We start from the raw sequence: 14,240 nt of genomic DNA on the forward strand, positions 1-14,240 counted from the left end.
TCTCAGATTCTCCAGCATCTGCAGTTCCTACGATCTCTGAAACAATGAGAGGGCAGGCTTTTATGATCCTCTGGACTAGTGTAACTTTACCTTACTTGTAATATTCACAACCTAGATTCTATATCTACAATATTTGCAATATACAGTCTGAGGGCAAAGCATTTCAAGTTGAAAATTACAGAAAGTGCAATAGAAATAAACTTTACTCCTTGCACCATGAGAACCTACCTTTCCCTGAATATGTATTCATACAGTTTGCAAAAGAAAATTGAAAATTAGTTCAACTATGCTCGGCATGAGGTTGCACATTGTGTTGGAGTATGTTTGCTGCTGCTGTTGGTCCACAATGCTTTATGGGTATTGGCTCTTATATTACTAGATCTGTTTGAAGTTCTTCCCATTTAATGTGGTGATAGTGCCACAGAATATGTTGGAGGTGATCCTCATTGTGAAAATGAGATTTTTCCTCCACAAGGTTTGCGTGGTAGTCACTTCTCCCAACTCCGTAATTGATCGATGCATCTGTGGCAGGTAGATTGGCAAGAATGAGGTCAAATAGATTTTTCCCTATTGTTGTCTCACTCACCACTTGCGGCAGGACACTAGCCTAGTAGCTTTGTCCTTTCAAACCCAACACAGCAGTGCTTCCAAACCCATCTTAACGATGGATAATGAGGTTTTGCATTCAAAGTATGTTTTACACCCTCGCCACCTTTAATGTTTCTTCCAAGTGGTGTTCAACATGAATGAATACCCATTCAGTGAAGATGGGAGGTGGGTAGTATGTACTAATCAGCAGGAGGATTTCTTGTCCATGTTGATTTGATGTCATGAAACTTCATTAAATCCGAAGTTAAGTTTGTGGACATTCATGACAACTCTTTTTCAATTGTCCATCACACTGCTGACACCTTTACTGGACATACCTGAACAGTGGAAGGTGGTAAAGAAACATAACCTGAGGACAAATATGTCGAAACACTTTGTTAATTTATTAAATCACAGCTGGTAAATTTGTTCTGTTTCAGATCCTTGAAGATTAAATCTGCCGAATTGTAGATATTGCCTGTCATCCCAGAGTGATCGCTCCAGGATACAAATTAGCAAAGTGTACTTATTGTAGTGGGTCTCAGAGAGTCACACAGTCTGAATTGTCTGTGAATGAATCCCAGCAATTACATTTTGAGTTTTACAAATCTCAGCCTCTTGTGTTGGCAGGTAAATCTTCAATTTGCTATATTGCTGGTCATAGAGTCATACAGCATGGAAACAGACACTTCAGTCCAACCAGTCCATGCTGAGCATAATCCCAAACTAAACTAGTCCCATCTCCCTGCTCCTGGCCTATATTACTCCAAACCTTTCTTGTTCATGTGTCTATCCAAATGTCTTTTAAACAGGAAGTTCATTCCAGACACAAACCACCCTCTGTGTAAAAAAGTTTGCGCCTCATGTGTTTTTTAAAGTGCTCTCCTCTCACCTTAAAAATGTGCCCCCTAGTCTTGGAATCCCCCATCCTAGGGAAAAGACAACCATCATTAAATATATCCATATCTCTTGATATTTTATAAACTGCTATCATGTCGCTTCTCAACCTCCTACGCTCCAACAAGAAAAGTCCCAGCCTATCCAACCTTTCTTTATAGATCAAACCTTCCATACTTGGCAACACCAGTTCTGAGGAAGGGTCACAGGATCCAAAACATTAACTCTGACTTTTTCTTCACAGATGCAGCCAGATCTGTTGAGCTTTTCCAACAACTTCTGTTTTTGTTCCTGATTTGCAGCATCTGTAGTTCTTGCGGTCTTTATTTAACATCTTGTAAATCTCTTCTGAACCCTCTCCAGTTTCATAATATCCTTCCTATAACTGGATGACCAAAGCTGGACACAGTATTCCAGAAGAGGCCTCAACAATGTCCTGTGCAACCTTAACATGACTTCCCAACTCCTATACTCAAAGGACTGAGCAATGAAGGCAAGCGTGCCAAATGACCTTTCAATCAGCCTGCCCTTATGTGATACAAACTTCACCTACACCCCCTAGGTCCCTCTGTTCTACAACACTATCCAAAGCCCTAACCTTGTTTGTTTTACCAAAATGTAATACCTTGCATTTATCTAGATTGAAGTCCATCTGTCATTTTTCAGTCCTTTGATCCATTTGATCAAGATCCCTTTGTAATCTTAGAAAACCTTTTTCACTGTCTACTAAGCCATCAATTTTAGCATCATCCACAAATTTACTAAACATGGCTTCTATATTCTCATGCAAATCATTTATATAAATAACTAACAAAAGAGGATCCACAACCGATTCCTGTGGATCTGGTCACAGGCCTCCAGTCTGAAAAGCAGCCCTCCACTATTACCCTCTATCTCCTGCAATTAAGACAATTATGTCATCTTTAAAAACTCCTTTAAAAACATTTTATTTGGATCTGAAAATGTCCTAAGCAATGATTAGTGTATAAATGAATTTAGTAAAAGTAAATAGATAAATATTTTGTACTAATTCAAGGAAACCATGGATTAAAAACAATAGAATCCACCTTGTGATGACAAGGCATATTGGGCTCTGGGCCAAATATTGGAAAATGAGATTTGAATAATTAGCTGTTTGTTTTTGACTGCGCAAACTTGATGAGCAGAAGGGACTTTTTCTGTGGAGTAGAACATTCCGATCTCTGTCGAACTCCCAAACAACAGTCATGAGAACAATGTCCTCTGGCCCAATCTTAGGGTGAATGTGGTGATATCCGAGATAAGCATTCTCTTGATACTTGCAAACTGCCTGATCACTGCAATTGACTTTGTTTCTTCTGAACTGATGTGTCTCCACCTGAGAGGAAAAAGGCAGCTATAGATGAGTTGTCACAAAAGATCAGCTCAAGGTCATTCTGAACAGATCATGAGGCTGCAGCAGAAGTTGTATACCTCAGGGAAGAAAGATCAAACTTGCAGCACAAGATGGAGCACAAGAGGGCAGTCCTGCAGGATAGGGTTGGAGTACCTGACATCAAACTGGAAAATGCACTAAATGCACCGAGAGTCAGGTAACTTTATTAATTACATTTTCTTCCGTGGCAAAGGTGTGCCAAGTTTGTGGATGACTCAATTAGAGTGGAGTGGTGAAGATGACGGAGAAAGCCCTCAGGGGGATGTAGACGGTACAAGACAGTGAGCAAAAACTTGAAGATAGATTATAATCTGGGAAAATATGAGGATATGCACATTGGCAGGAAGGATAGAGGAGCTGAATATTATTTAAGTAGAGAAAGACTGCAGTTGGCTGCAACACAAAGGGAATTAGGATACTTCATGCATGAATCACAAAAAGAGAGCTTCCAAATTTAGCAGATAACAGGGAAGGCAAATGGAACATTGACCTTTATTTCAAAGTAAATGAAATGTAGAACTGACAAGTCTTACTAAAACCATAAAAGGCAGTGGTCAGACCATGCTGAGAATACAATATACTGCTTTGGTCTCTTTCTGTGAAATTCTGTGGAATTTCTTACTGAAGAGGGATGTGAAGAATAGGTCTTTAAAGAATATTCATGGCTGAGATTGACAGGTTACTAATTACTAAGTGAATCAAAATTTATGGGAAAAGGCGGGAAAGTGGAATTGAGGATGATCATAGCAGCCATGGTCTCATTGACCAAGCAGACACGATGGACCAAATGGCCTACTTTTGCTCTAAGTCTGATGGTTTAATGGTATGAAAGAGTGTGGAAACTGATGCATAATTTTGCACTGCTCATTGCCCTTCCGAAATGGCAATATTGATTTTCTATCATTGCCATTAGAAGGACAGCATCCACAACCCCAATTACACTAAGGCAGAGTCTCTCTCAATTGCTTCTGGGCTTCTGGGACAAAATAATGATTCTCAGGACATTGTCAGAGAGCTTACTTGTGGAATTGAAGAACAGTTGTATATAGAAATTCATCAATATCACAGTACTAATGGCATTGTTTGTACAACAGTTACAAGTGATCAGTTAGCTCAGTTGGCCAGTTCGTGATGCAGAGTGATGCTAACAGTATAGGTTCAATTCCCACACCAGCTAAAATGACCATGAAGGAATCTCCTTCTTAACCTCTCCCCTTGCCTGAGGTGTGGTGACCTTCAGGTTAAACGATCACCATTCATCCTAGAGAGCACAGCCCTATGATCCAGTAGGACTATGGTGAGTTTTATTTGCTCGCATTGTTTAGCTGACACATCACTTTTTGATTTCATTTACACTAAAATTGTTGGATGGGATCATGATCCAGGAGCGACTGTGACTCTGTCAGCAGACAGAGGGCTACCTCATTATTTGCAAAATGTTTGACTGTTGGGATCTGTTGATCCAAAACATTCAGGTGAGAGTTTGCAGCAGACCCTGCCAATGGATTGTGAACAGCGGGAGCACGGTACAGCTAAAACTAAAATATTGTGAAAGCAGTATTTTGAAAGCTATCAGCCCCAGTGCACTCTAATATTCTCTTCTCTGACTGTTTTTTTTTATGTTTCTCTCTTTCCCTCTGTCTCTCTCATACCCTCTCCTATCTTCCATTGGTTGCCCATTTTGTGCTGTGACAAAAGGCCTTTTAACATAGTTGCTAATTGATTTGTCTCCTTCATCTAACAACATGCCTCATATGCTACCTCCATACGTGGAACTATGTGAGATGCAAGCCACAAAGGAGCTGAAGTAAATGAAAAATTATATCTCTGATAAAATTCAAAATTTGAACAAGAAGCAACATTTTCATCAAAGAAAAATTATGCACCTTTTACTTTGGGCACTCACACTTTCTTAAAGAGATGTTTATTTATGTGTTTACATTATCTTTTCATAATAATGATTTGAAACTGAACGAAGTGTCTCCTCCACTTTCTTCAAATTTTCCAAAACTGTGCACAATGTCATGCCAGATATGCAAGATTAATTCATTCAGGACATATCCAACACATTTCCTTTCAATTGAGTTGAATTAATCTACATCATATACAGCTTAAAATCAAACTGGGAAAACAATTAAGTTAAGGTTTTCAACTCATCAGTGCCCCCTCGCTAGTTTTCCTTGCACACATGCTCAAGCCTTAAGTTGACCAGGATAAGCAATAAATAACTTATGACAACTGTTGCTTTTCAGTCTGAGCAACCAGTTTGGTCCTCAACTTTTCCAAATGGGAATGAACAATCGACCAGTGTCACCTGGTTCCGACCAGTAATAATAGTCAACTAGATAGAAATCAGTGACAGTCATTTCAAATCAGTAAACGTATTGCAACCAGTGTCAACCCCTCCTTTCTTCCTTTCTCTGCTTTGTGACCACTGTGTATTCAGAAATATTTAGTACTCTATCCTTTCTATCATTGAGCCAGGCCTCTGTTATTGTCAGAACATCATATTTCAATATGACAGTGTCATCCATCCCCACACAGAGAGAAGTCAACTGTTGCCAAATATTTTCAACTGGTCTCACGTACTGTTTGACAAACATTTCAACCTTACCAAGTAATCTGCTTTTTCTTTCTGGGATAACAAAATGGTGTAAAGAAAGGAAGTAGCAATGTGATAACAAAGGATAAGAAGCTGCAAATGCAAAACCAGAACAACTGCCCAAAAAATGATAGTGATAGTTATTTGCTAAAGTTGTTAAATTTAATTTTGAGTATGAAATTATAAAGTGCCTTGTCAAAAGATGAGACATTCTTCCTTGAACTTTTCTTAAGTTTTATTTTGCTGTCTTTCCAACTAATGACTCAGTTCATTAGAAAGATATTAGGATAAGTCTGCAGTTTGTGCTGATTTAGTTGATTCCAGAAAATTGTTCATATGATTTACGTAATTGGTCTCAATGTCTCCTAGTAAAAAACACTGGGAAAAATCTAATTAGTTTATTCACTCTTAAACACTAGTCAGCTGATTCTGCAGAAGGCAGGAAACACCAGGTATGTGTCCTATTTCGAAATGATACAGATACTCGGCTGATCTGGCAGCATCACTGAATTGGAGAAACACAATTGAAGTTTCCAGCCATTTTTCTGCTTCTATTTCAAGTTTCCAGCATCCACAATATTTTGTTAGTACAGATTTAGAAATGATTGTATTTGCAGTTGAAAAGCTTGCAGAATCAGGATCTGAAATTTGTGTAACCATATGAAACTATATGACAATATAGGGATATATAGGAACAAGAATAGACCACTACCCATCTTTGACCCATATCCCAATCATAAATTTATCAATCACAGTTTTAAATTAGCAATTGATGCAGCATCAATTTCTGACTGTATCAACAATATCAATGGGAGTCAGTTCTCTTGAGGATTCTTTTGTTCATCTGTCATAACTTCAGAAAAACAATATAGTAGTTTAATGCGATTTTTGGCATATTCATGGCTCTTCTGTGGAATTGACAATATGGTAGAAAATCTTTGCAAAAATTCAGCCGACGTTCTTAAGACAAAAGAATGGCATTAAGAAAAAGAGACTTGCAGAACTAAAAGCATTGAGTGAAAGGGCTCCACTTGTTTACAAAGATGGTTTATGATTAATACAGAAAATATAATAAAAATGGTTTGGATATCAGAACATGTTGTAAAATTCAGCTGATATGATGTTATGGTACAGTAGGGAACAGCAAAAATAAATTATTGGAATAAGTACTAACATTATTTTTTATTGTTTGATGGGACAATGCTTTATTATTCTAATTCACAGTGAAACAGTGTCTCATTTTACTAAAGCAGTAAACCATTTTGCTACTGGTATGTAGGAAGGGGTAAATTGTTTGAAGCTATCATAATAGCAACTTTATTGAACTGCTCCAATTTTTCAATTACTTTACTTGAAAGATTTATTTTTGTTTTTATTTATTGGCCTGCAACATTTAATTCTGGGTGTTTCACAAAGTGGTTATTCTAAAATGTTCTGTCTTCTCAGGCTTTGTTCATTTAATCAGACATTGAGTTGCAATCCTTTGCCATCTCTCTGCTCTCTCTGGCTTTATGTCTATCGCAACTATTTTTCCAGCAATTTACTTTCGATAACAAAAGTTAAGAACCCTAACCTAATCATGCTTGTACATTAGTGTACATAATAAAAGCATGTAATTGTATAGACATTGGGTACAAAACATTGAAATGTGGATCTTTTAACTTCTGTTCCAATTACTGAGCAAAGGACAAGCTTCAATGGTCTGCCTGAATGCTCATCTCTTAGTCAGACTGCTATTAGAGTTTGATGCAGACCGTTTAAACACTAATGGAAAATAGTAAATATATATAACAGAAATTAAAATAATCCTTAGGAAATTTTCCCAATTTTGGTCATTGATTATTGTGAAGTAACCAGAGATCCATCTTTTAGGAAGGCAAACTGTTTTAAGTGAATTTGAATCCAAAATGATTTATGCAAATATATGATATTTATTTATGAAAACTGTGCTCGGGTTGCACTGTAGTGGTTTCTGCTTTTTTTTTAGCTCTTATGAAATGGATTCTGATCTTGATCCCTTGAGGGCATCTTTCCTCTCCAACACTGTAATAGTCTCATTAAACAATAATGCCATAACCCCTCCTTTCTTCCTTTCTCTGCTTTGTGATCACTGAGTATTGAGAAATATTTAGTACTCCATCCTTTCCATCATTGAGCCAGGCCTCTGTTATTGTCAGAACATCATATTTCAATATGGCAATCTGCAACTGCAGCTTGCCTGGCTAATTTACTTTTGTTCATATGTTTTCATAGATGCATTTGAAACCTGATTTAAACCTTATTCCTTTTTAGTCTACACCAGCTTCTTATCCTACTATTTCTTAATTTTGTGCTGTCCATCTTCACAATCCTTTGTGGCTGACAATGAGTCTTGTGAATGCACTACAATGCAGCCAGCTACTGCACAAGCTCCAAAATGCAGAGCTCAAGCTGCTACAAAAGATAATATGACCTGCACATGTAGTTGTCCAGGATATGAGAAACTCCATGTGGAGCAGCATGGGCATTTAAAGGGACTGAGGTGCACTGCCATGAACACCATGCCAATTAATTGGAAATCTGACTAAATCTCTCTAGATAAAACCTAAGCCTTAAAAACAAGTATAAGGGTTAAAATAGAAGATCTATGGATGCCGAAGATCTGAGAAAGAACAGAAATTGCTGACAAAACTCAGCTTCTGTGGGAAGAAAGCAGAGAACTGATTGGGTTCATGATGATGAATCACCAGACTCAAAACATTAACTCTGCTTTCTCTTCACAGATGTCGCAAGGCCTGCTGAATTTTACAAGCAATTTCTATTTGTGTATAAATTAAACTTTCTTTGATTATTCAAGTGCCTAATTTTACATCTTAGATCTTTGCCACAGTAGTTATCTTCTATTCTGATCTTAGCATTTGTGGAATCTGTCATTTCTGCCACTCCAACCTACTTTGACCCTTCAGTTTTAAAGTCTGGCTGCTTCTTTTGGCTACAAGCCTTCTGGCTCAGAGGTAAGGACACTATCACTGTGCCACAAGGTCCCTCTTTGGCATTCTATGCAATGATTTTTGTTTAATGTAAGTTAGCTTTGTTTTTTCACATTCCAATATTTATTGCTCCTCATTTTTTTTTAATTAGATAACTTTTTCAGCATCCTTGGGAAAGTGGAGTAGAAGGAACACTCAATATTAATTTTCATGTAAGTGAAATCATTTTGCTCAGCAGCCTGTGGTAATGTTTCCTCTTGGGCACAGTTGGTAATCTAGCACATTCTGTGCCCAGAGTTGCATTCATTTGGGAAGTGGTTTGTTTTTGCTCAAGATTTGCCTCCAATTCATTTGCTAAAGGTAATATTTTCCATAAACCAGTGCAATTGGACAACTTTTTACAAGTTGCTTTTTGAAAAATAAAGCAGTTTGATTAATAAGAGCTTTGGAAGTATTTATCAGAAATAGACTATCTAATAGATGTGAGCAAATCAATTTTAAATGACTTTTAAAAAGAGATACAAACACATTTACTAGTTACGATGCTGTACAGTATCAAAATCTTAGTAAATTCCAAAACAAATTTCTAAAATGTGCCCATTAGTATTCTTACAATTTAAAATTTCATTTGTAGGCCTGCAAATAGAGCGATTGGTGAAAACTTGCAATGGTGATCACATGCTCTGGAGCACTGTCATTTTTGTGGGTGTGGTCAAGATTTCTTTCAAACTGGTGTTAAAGATCTCAGAAAGTTGCACTGAACTTCGTCCACTTCCATAATCTTATGCACTGGTTTTGGTCACCTCAGGTAAATTGCGCTGTAAAGCCTGTATAATCTTTCAGAAACTACTGAAAACTCTCAAATTCCTTTCCTATTGTAATAACATCCATTTGTGGCCATTAGTACATATGTGTAGGCCAAAAAAATACAGTTTTGATCTGTTTTGACTTCTATGTGCTGCACTGTTTTACTCTGCCCTGTTAAGATATCACATCTTGGCCTCTAGATAGGATTGCATATGTCCTTGGCTGAAGGCTTTTGAGTTGGATAAATTTTCAGCAAGCAAGCAGTAGAATATGAGTTTTTAATTTGCTGAGAAATAGTTTTGAAAGTCTGGTCTTCAGGAAAAGGCGATTTGTACACTTACATAAGCTCATTGTTGAAGATTGCTGAATGAATGGGCGTTATCAGGAGACTAGGAGAGTGCAGCTGTGATTGAGTCCTTTTATGCTGATATGGAAAAGCTAAAATGTTTTTCACTGGTAATAACATCCTAGATGTTGCTGATTATCTGGCTCTTAATCAGGCAGTGCAAGGAAAAGAAAAGAGTGCTATTTATATTTAAAGCAGTCCTGGAAGTGCATTAAGCACTCAAAAAATTTACTCATCCCTGAGGGATCAAATTTTATGTCATTGTGAAACATCTTGTACAAGACTGGATAGCCCTACATTCTCACATAACTGGAGGCTGCAGAAAGCTATTAGTTCAAAGCAAAGGATCAGTTTGGTGAGTTTATCGTGGCTTTGAAAAAGATGACTTACCCATTGTAATTTTGAATTTCAAGAAGTAGCATTACTGAACAGATTTATATACTTTGTTTAAAAAAAAAGTTACAAAGTTCCTAGGCTTAGTCCAACTTTGGGTACAAAATTGTCCATCTGTGAATGCAAGAGTGCTGCAGTTGCAAGAAGAAAACTCAACTCATCTCAGGAAGGCATGTTGGAGGAATGGACAAGGAGAATATGTTGGCAAAAAGAGATGGCAATAAGCTGGTTGTCGAATACTAGCAGGTCAATGAGAGGTCAGTTGAGATCCATACAGTACGAAATACAAGGATGTCCACACAAAAATCACACAGGGCATTATAGTCCAAATAACGCCGGATGGAGCCTCACTATATAAAGGAGGTTGACGTAGGCATCACTCAGCATGAATTTTGATTTACTAAACTGTCCAAAATTAAATCAGCATCAGCTGGAAAAATCGCAGTAGATTTAAGAAGTTGTGGAGGGGATAAAATTCCCCAAATGGGAAGGGTGATAATTCTCAGTCCTGACAAAGAACAGTGGGTATTTTCCCCAATTATTGAAGTGAGGGTCCAAAACCTGCCTTGTTTGGACAAAACTGATTAAAAATGTTGAAATTAAATTGGACGAGATTTTTCATGTCGAAGCAAGAGGCGCAGCACAAGAAGATGTGTTTACCACAGGACAGTTGAGTTTCCTCATATTGTTATAGGTCTGGGGGTCACATATTGGCTAAATTTCTTTCCCTAATGGCCATTAAAGAACCCATTGGGCTTTTTACAAAATTGTTGATGTGGTCACCATAGGGCTAGCATTTTATTCCAGATTTTTTGTGAACTAATATCTTTCCATTTGCCATGGTGAGATTCAAACCCATGTCCCATGGACATTAACCTGGGGTTCTGGTTTTGGTTTACTAGCCTACTGACGTTACCACTACAGCACCATCTCCCCCAGATAACTAAACAGTTCTACGGTTGTAGTTCACATCCAAATCTAATCATTAATTAACCATCGACAGCTATGTTGAATTCAAATACACCAGTACTCACTTTAGCTGCTGTGTGAAAGCAATGGAGTTTGACTTAGCCTTCTCATAAGTATGATGTTCAACACACACAATTAAGAGATGATTGTGATACTGATGTGATGCCTGCATTCTGATCATCATCTGATGTAGAACACAAATAGGGAGAATGTATTTTCACATGTAGGTGAGTTGCCTGTCACAGCAGATTATGTTAATCGAACAAATCATGGGGACCCAGTGTTGTCAAGGGTCTACGACTAAATCTCACGTGGGTCACTAATGTAGATCGTGAATTTTAAAATATGGCCTTTTTTCCTGTCCGTTATTAAACGTTGTGTTATGTGGAAGGCAGAGTATTCATTCCTGAAATGCACACATTGCAGTTACTGTGATCCTTGTTTTCACACTGAGAGATAAGTCTGACAAAGAATCTTGCAAGAAGCTAACTTTGGTGGCCAGGACCAGATGATAACATAGGAAAGACAATGGAAGTTTAGAGCATGTAAAGCTGTAGAAAAGAAGCTGCCATCGGTATTTTTGTGAGCATGGAAGTGACCAGCTACAGCTCATCAGAGGTTGCATATTGACTTAGGCAGAATTTAAAGGCCAATTCTTCGTGATAGACAGCCGCTCGGAGTGGGTTCAGATGTTTCCAGTGAATCAAACAGCAACTAGGAAAACTTGCATCATTTGATTGCTACTTGTAGGTTCCCAGAGGGAACTGTCTTACAACATGTCTTTCTCTTGTTCAAAAGAGTTTTCAAATTTCAAGAGAACAAATAGGGTAAATTAAATTAGAATTCCATCATATTGTTTTGTTTTGAATGTAGCAGCAGAGAAAATCTAATATAATGAAATGTGCTCTTGTTTAAGTAATGCTAGATGCAAACCAGGGAGAAAAAAGGTAAGATGTCATTGAATCAAACTTGCATTTTCTCTTTTTGCAGAATACCAGCTGATTTGGTTCTGGGAGGCCAAGAATGATATTTTAACTGCACCATGAAGCAGAATCTATTTAGAAATAGAGTAATGATAGGGGTAAAGTGAAGTGCAATTAGAAGGTGCATGTGAAAGCACGTAAGTGGTGGAAGTGACTACCAGAGAGAGTCTATAATCAAGATGTTGGGTAGTGAAGTGGTTAGGTTTGTACATGTGGCTCATGTTTTACCTTCAGAGGTTCATAAAGGAGAAGGAAGATGGAAAGAATCAAACACGTCTGAATTGGATACTTGGATATAAGTAAATTACCAGCAGTTACTCCAACATATGATGTCGCTGAAACCAGTTCATGTTCAAATCCAAGTCAGACACACATGTCTGATGAAGGGGAAATTCAATTGAAAGTCAAAGGAAGGATCAGTCCCTTTTAGAAAGAACTTCTCAGTCTCACCCAAGATGGCTTAAAGTCCCTCCAAGTTCTTGAAGTTAGTACCAAAACTGAAGCTATCCCTTAGGAATGGGAAGCTAGTGGTTTAATCCAGTAAATAAATGGAAAACAGGAGAGGAATGGAAATTATGTGGAATTTTGAACGTTATCATAGATCCTTAGGCCCAACAAGTCCACACCGACTCTCAGAGCATCCCACCCAGACCCATCCCCTATAACCCACCTAATCCATGCATCCCTGAACACGAGGGGCAATTTAGCATGGCCAATCCACCTAGCCTGCACATCTTTGGACTATGGGAGGAAACCGGAGCACCTGGATGAAACTCACACAGACACAGGGAGAATGTGCAAACTCCACACAGACAGTTGCCCGAAAATGGAATCGAACCAGGGTCGTTGGCAGCAGTGCTAACCACTGAGCCACCGTGCCGCCCTTGTGTTCCATCTGTTTTAATTAATGTGTTACACAGTAATACCCTTTGTGGCCATTTATATGTAGATATGTATCAAAATGAATCAGTTTTAGTTCAGCGTTGACTTCCACGTGTTCTACATTCCTCCAGTGTGTCCTGCAAAAATACCATGCCTGTTTCAATTCTTAAATTCTGCTGTAGGAATTTTCTTTTCTAAATTTTTCTGAATTCTTTTCATTCTGCACAAAGTGACTCATGCTGCCATCAAATATTGCCTTTGCAAACCCCTGACATTACAAAAGACATCCTCTGATCTTATGACAGCCTTGTACCTTATCAGTATTTGAATCTGCTCAGTATATACAAATTATAACAATACATACATTTTTTATATAAAGAAAGCCTTTAAGTATACATTATAATGAGAGTTAACTTCGATGAAAAAGAGAAATTTGGATTAGCTACAGTGGACAGGGAAACTGTTATCCTAATTAGTACACCAATTTAAACAAAGAAGTAACGGAAAGTGATTGCATAAAGGTATGTTTGGGATATGTGTAAATTCTTTCAGTGTAACAACCGTCTATTCTATATTTTGAAGGGTAATTTTGATGACCAATCATTTGGGTCAGTTCTTATTAACAATTCAAGCCTGACTGCTATGATTAGATAGGTATTTGCTTTCTCAAAGCCACATGAGACTGAGGCTTCTGCTATTTCTTATTTTTCTTTTGTTTGGTGGATTGCAAAATGATCTGATGGATACTTATAAAAGCAGCATTCTGTTTCTTGATGATCATAACTAAATAATGAACTGTGGAGTCATGAATGTCTTTAACTTGCACTATATGGTGGGAGGGGTGGTGGAATCTTTGAAGAGCCACACATCACAAATGTAGTGCCCCTTCTCTCAGACTGAGATACTAACTCTGCCCTCTCCAGGTGTGGTCAGACAGTTTCATCTTCATTTTATACTTGCTATTTGGATGAGAATGAAAAGAATCAGTAGTCATGCTTGAAAGTCTAAGGGAACTCTCATATCTTCATATTCCCTTCTTGGTTGCCGTCTCCATTGGTCCCATCAGCTTTGATTTGCAATTTCCCACTCAATTCATTTATTTAACTGTTCATCTCTCACTTGCTGAGCCTCAGGCATTCTGTATAGTTGTGCCAGACAGTCGTGCATGTCTCCCATCAAAGCCAGGTTGGCGCAGAATGTTGATTTTCTGCCTCCCCTCCTCCTGCATCACTCATTTTCCCTCACATGCTCTGTTGCTTCCCCTGTCTAGTATTTTGTTAGAGACAACAAGGTGCAGGGCTGGATGAACACAGCAGGCCAAGCAGCATCATAGGAGCAGAGAGGCTGACGTTTCGGGCCTAGACCCTTCATCAGAAAAAGGGTCTAGGCC

The sequence above is a fragment of the Rhincodon typus genome, chromosome 4, assembly GCF_021869965.1.
Source record: "Rhincodon typus isolate 14 chromosome 4, sRhiTyp1.1, whole genome shotgun sequence".
In the NCBI taxonomy this organism is placed as follows: Eukaryota; Metazoa; Chordata; class Chondrichthyes; order Orectolobiformes; family Rhincodontidae; genus Rhincodon; species Rhincodon typus.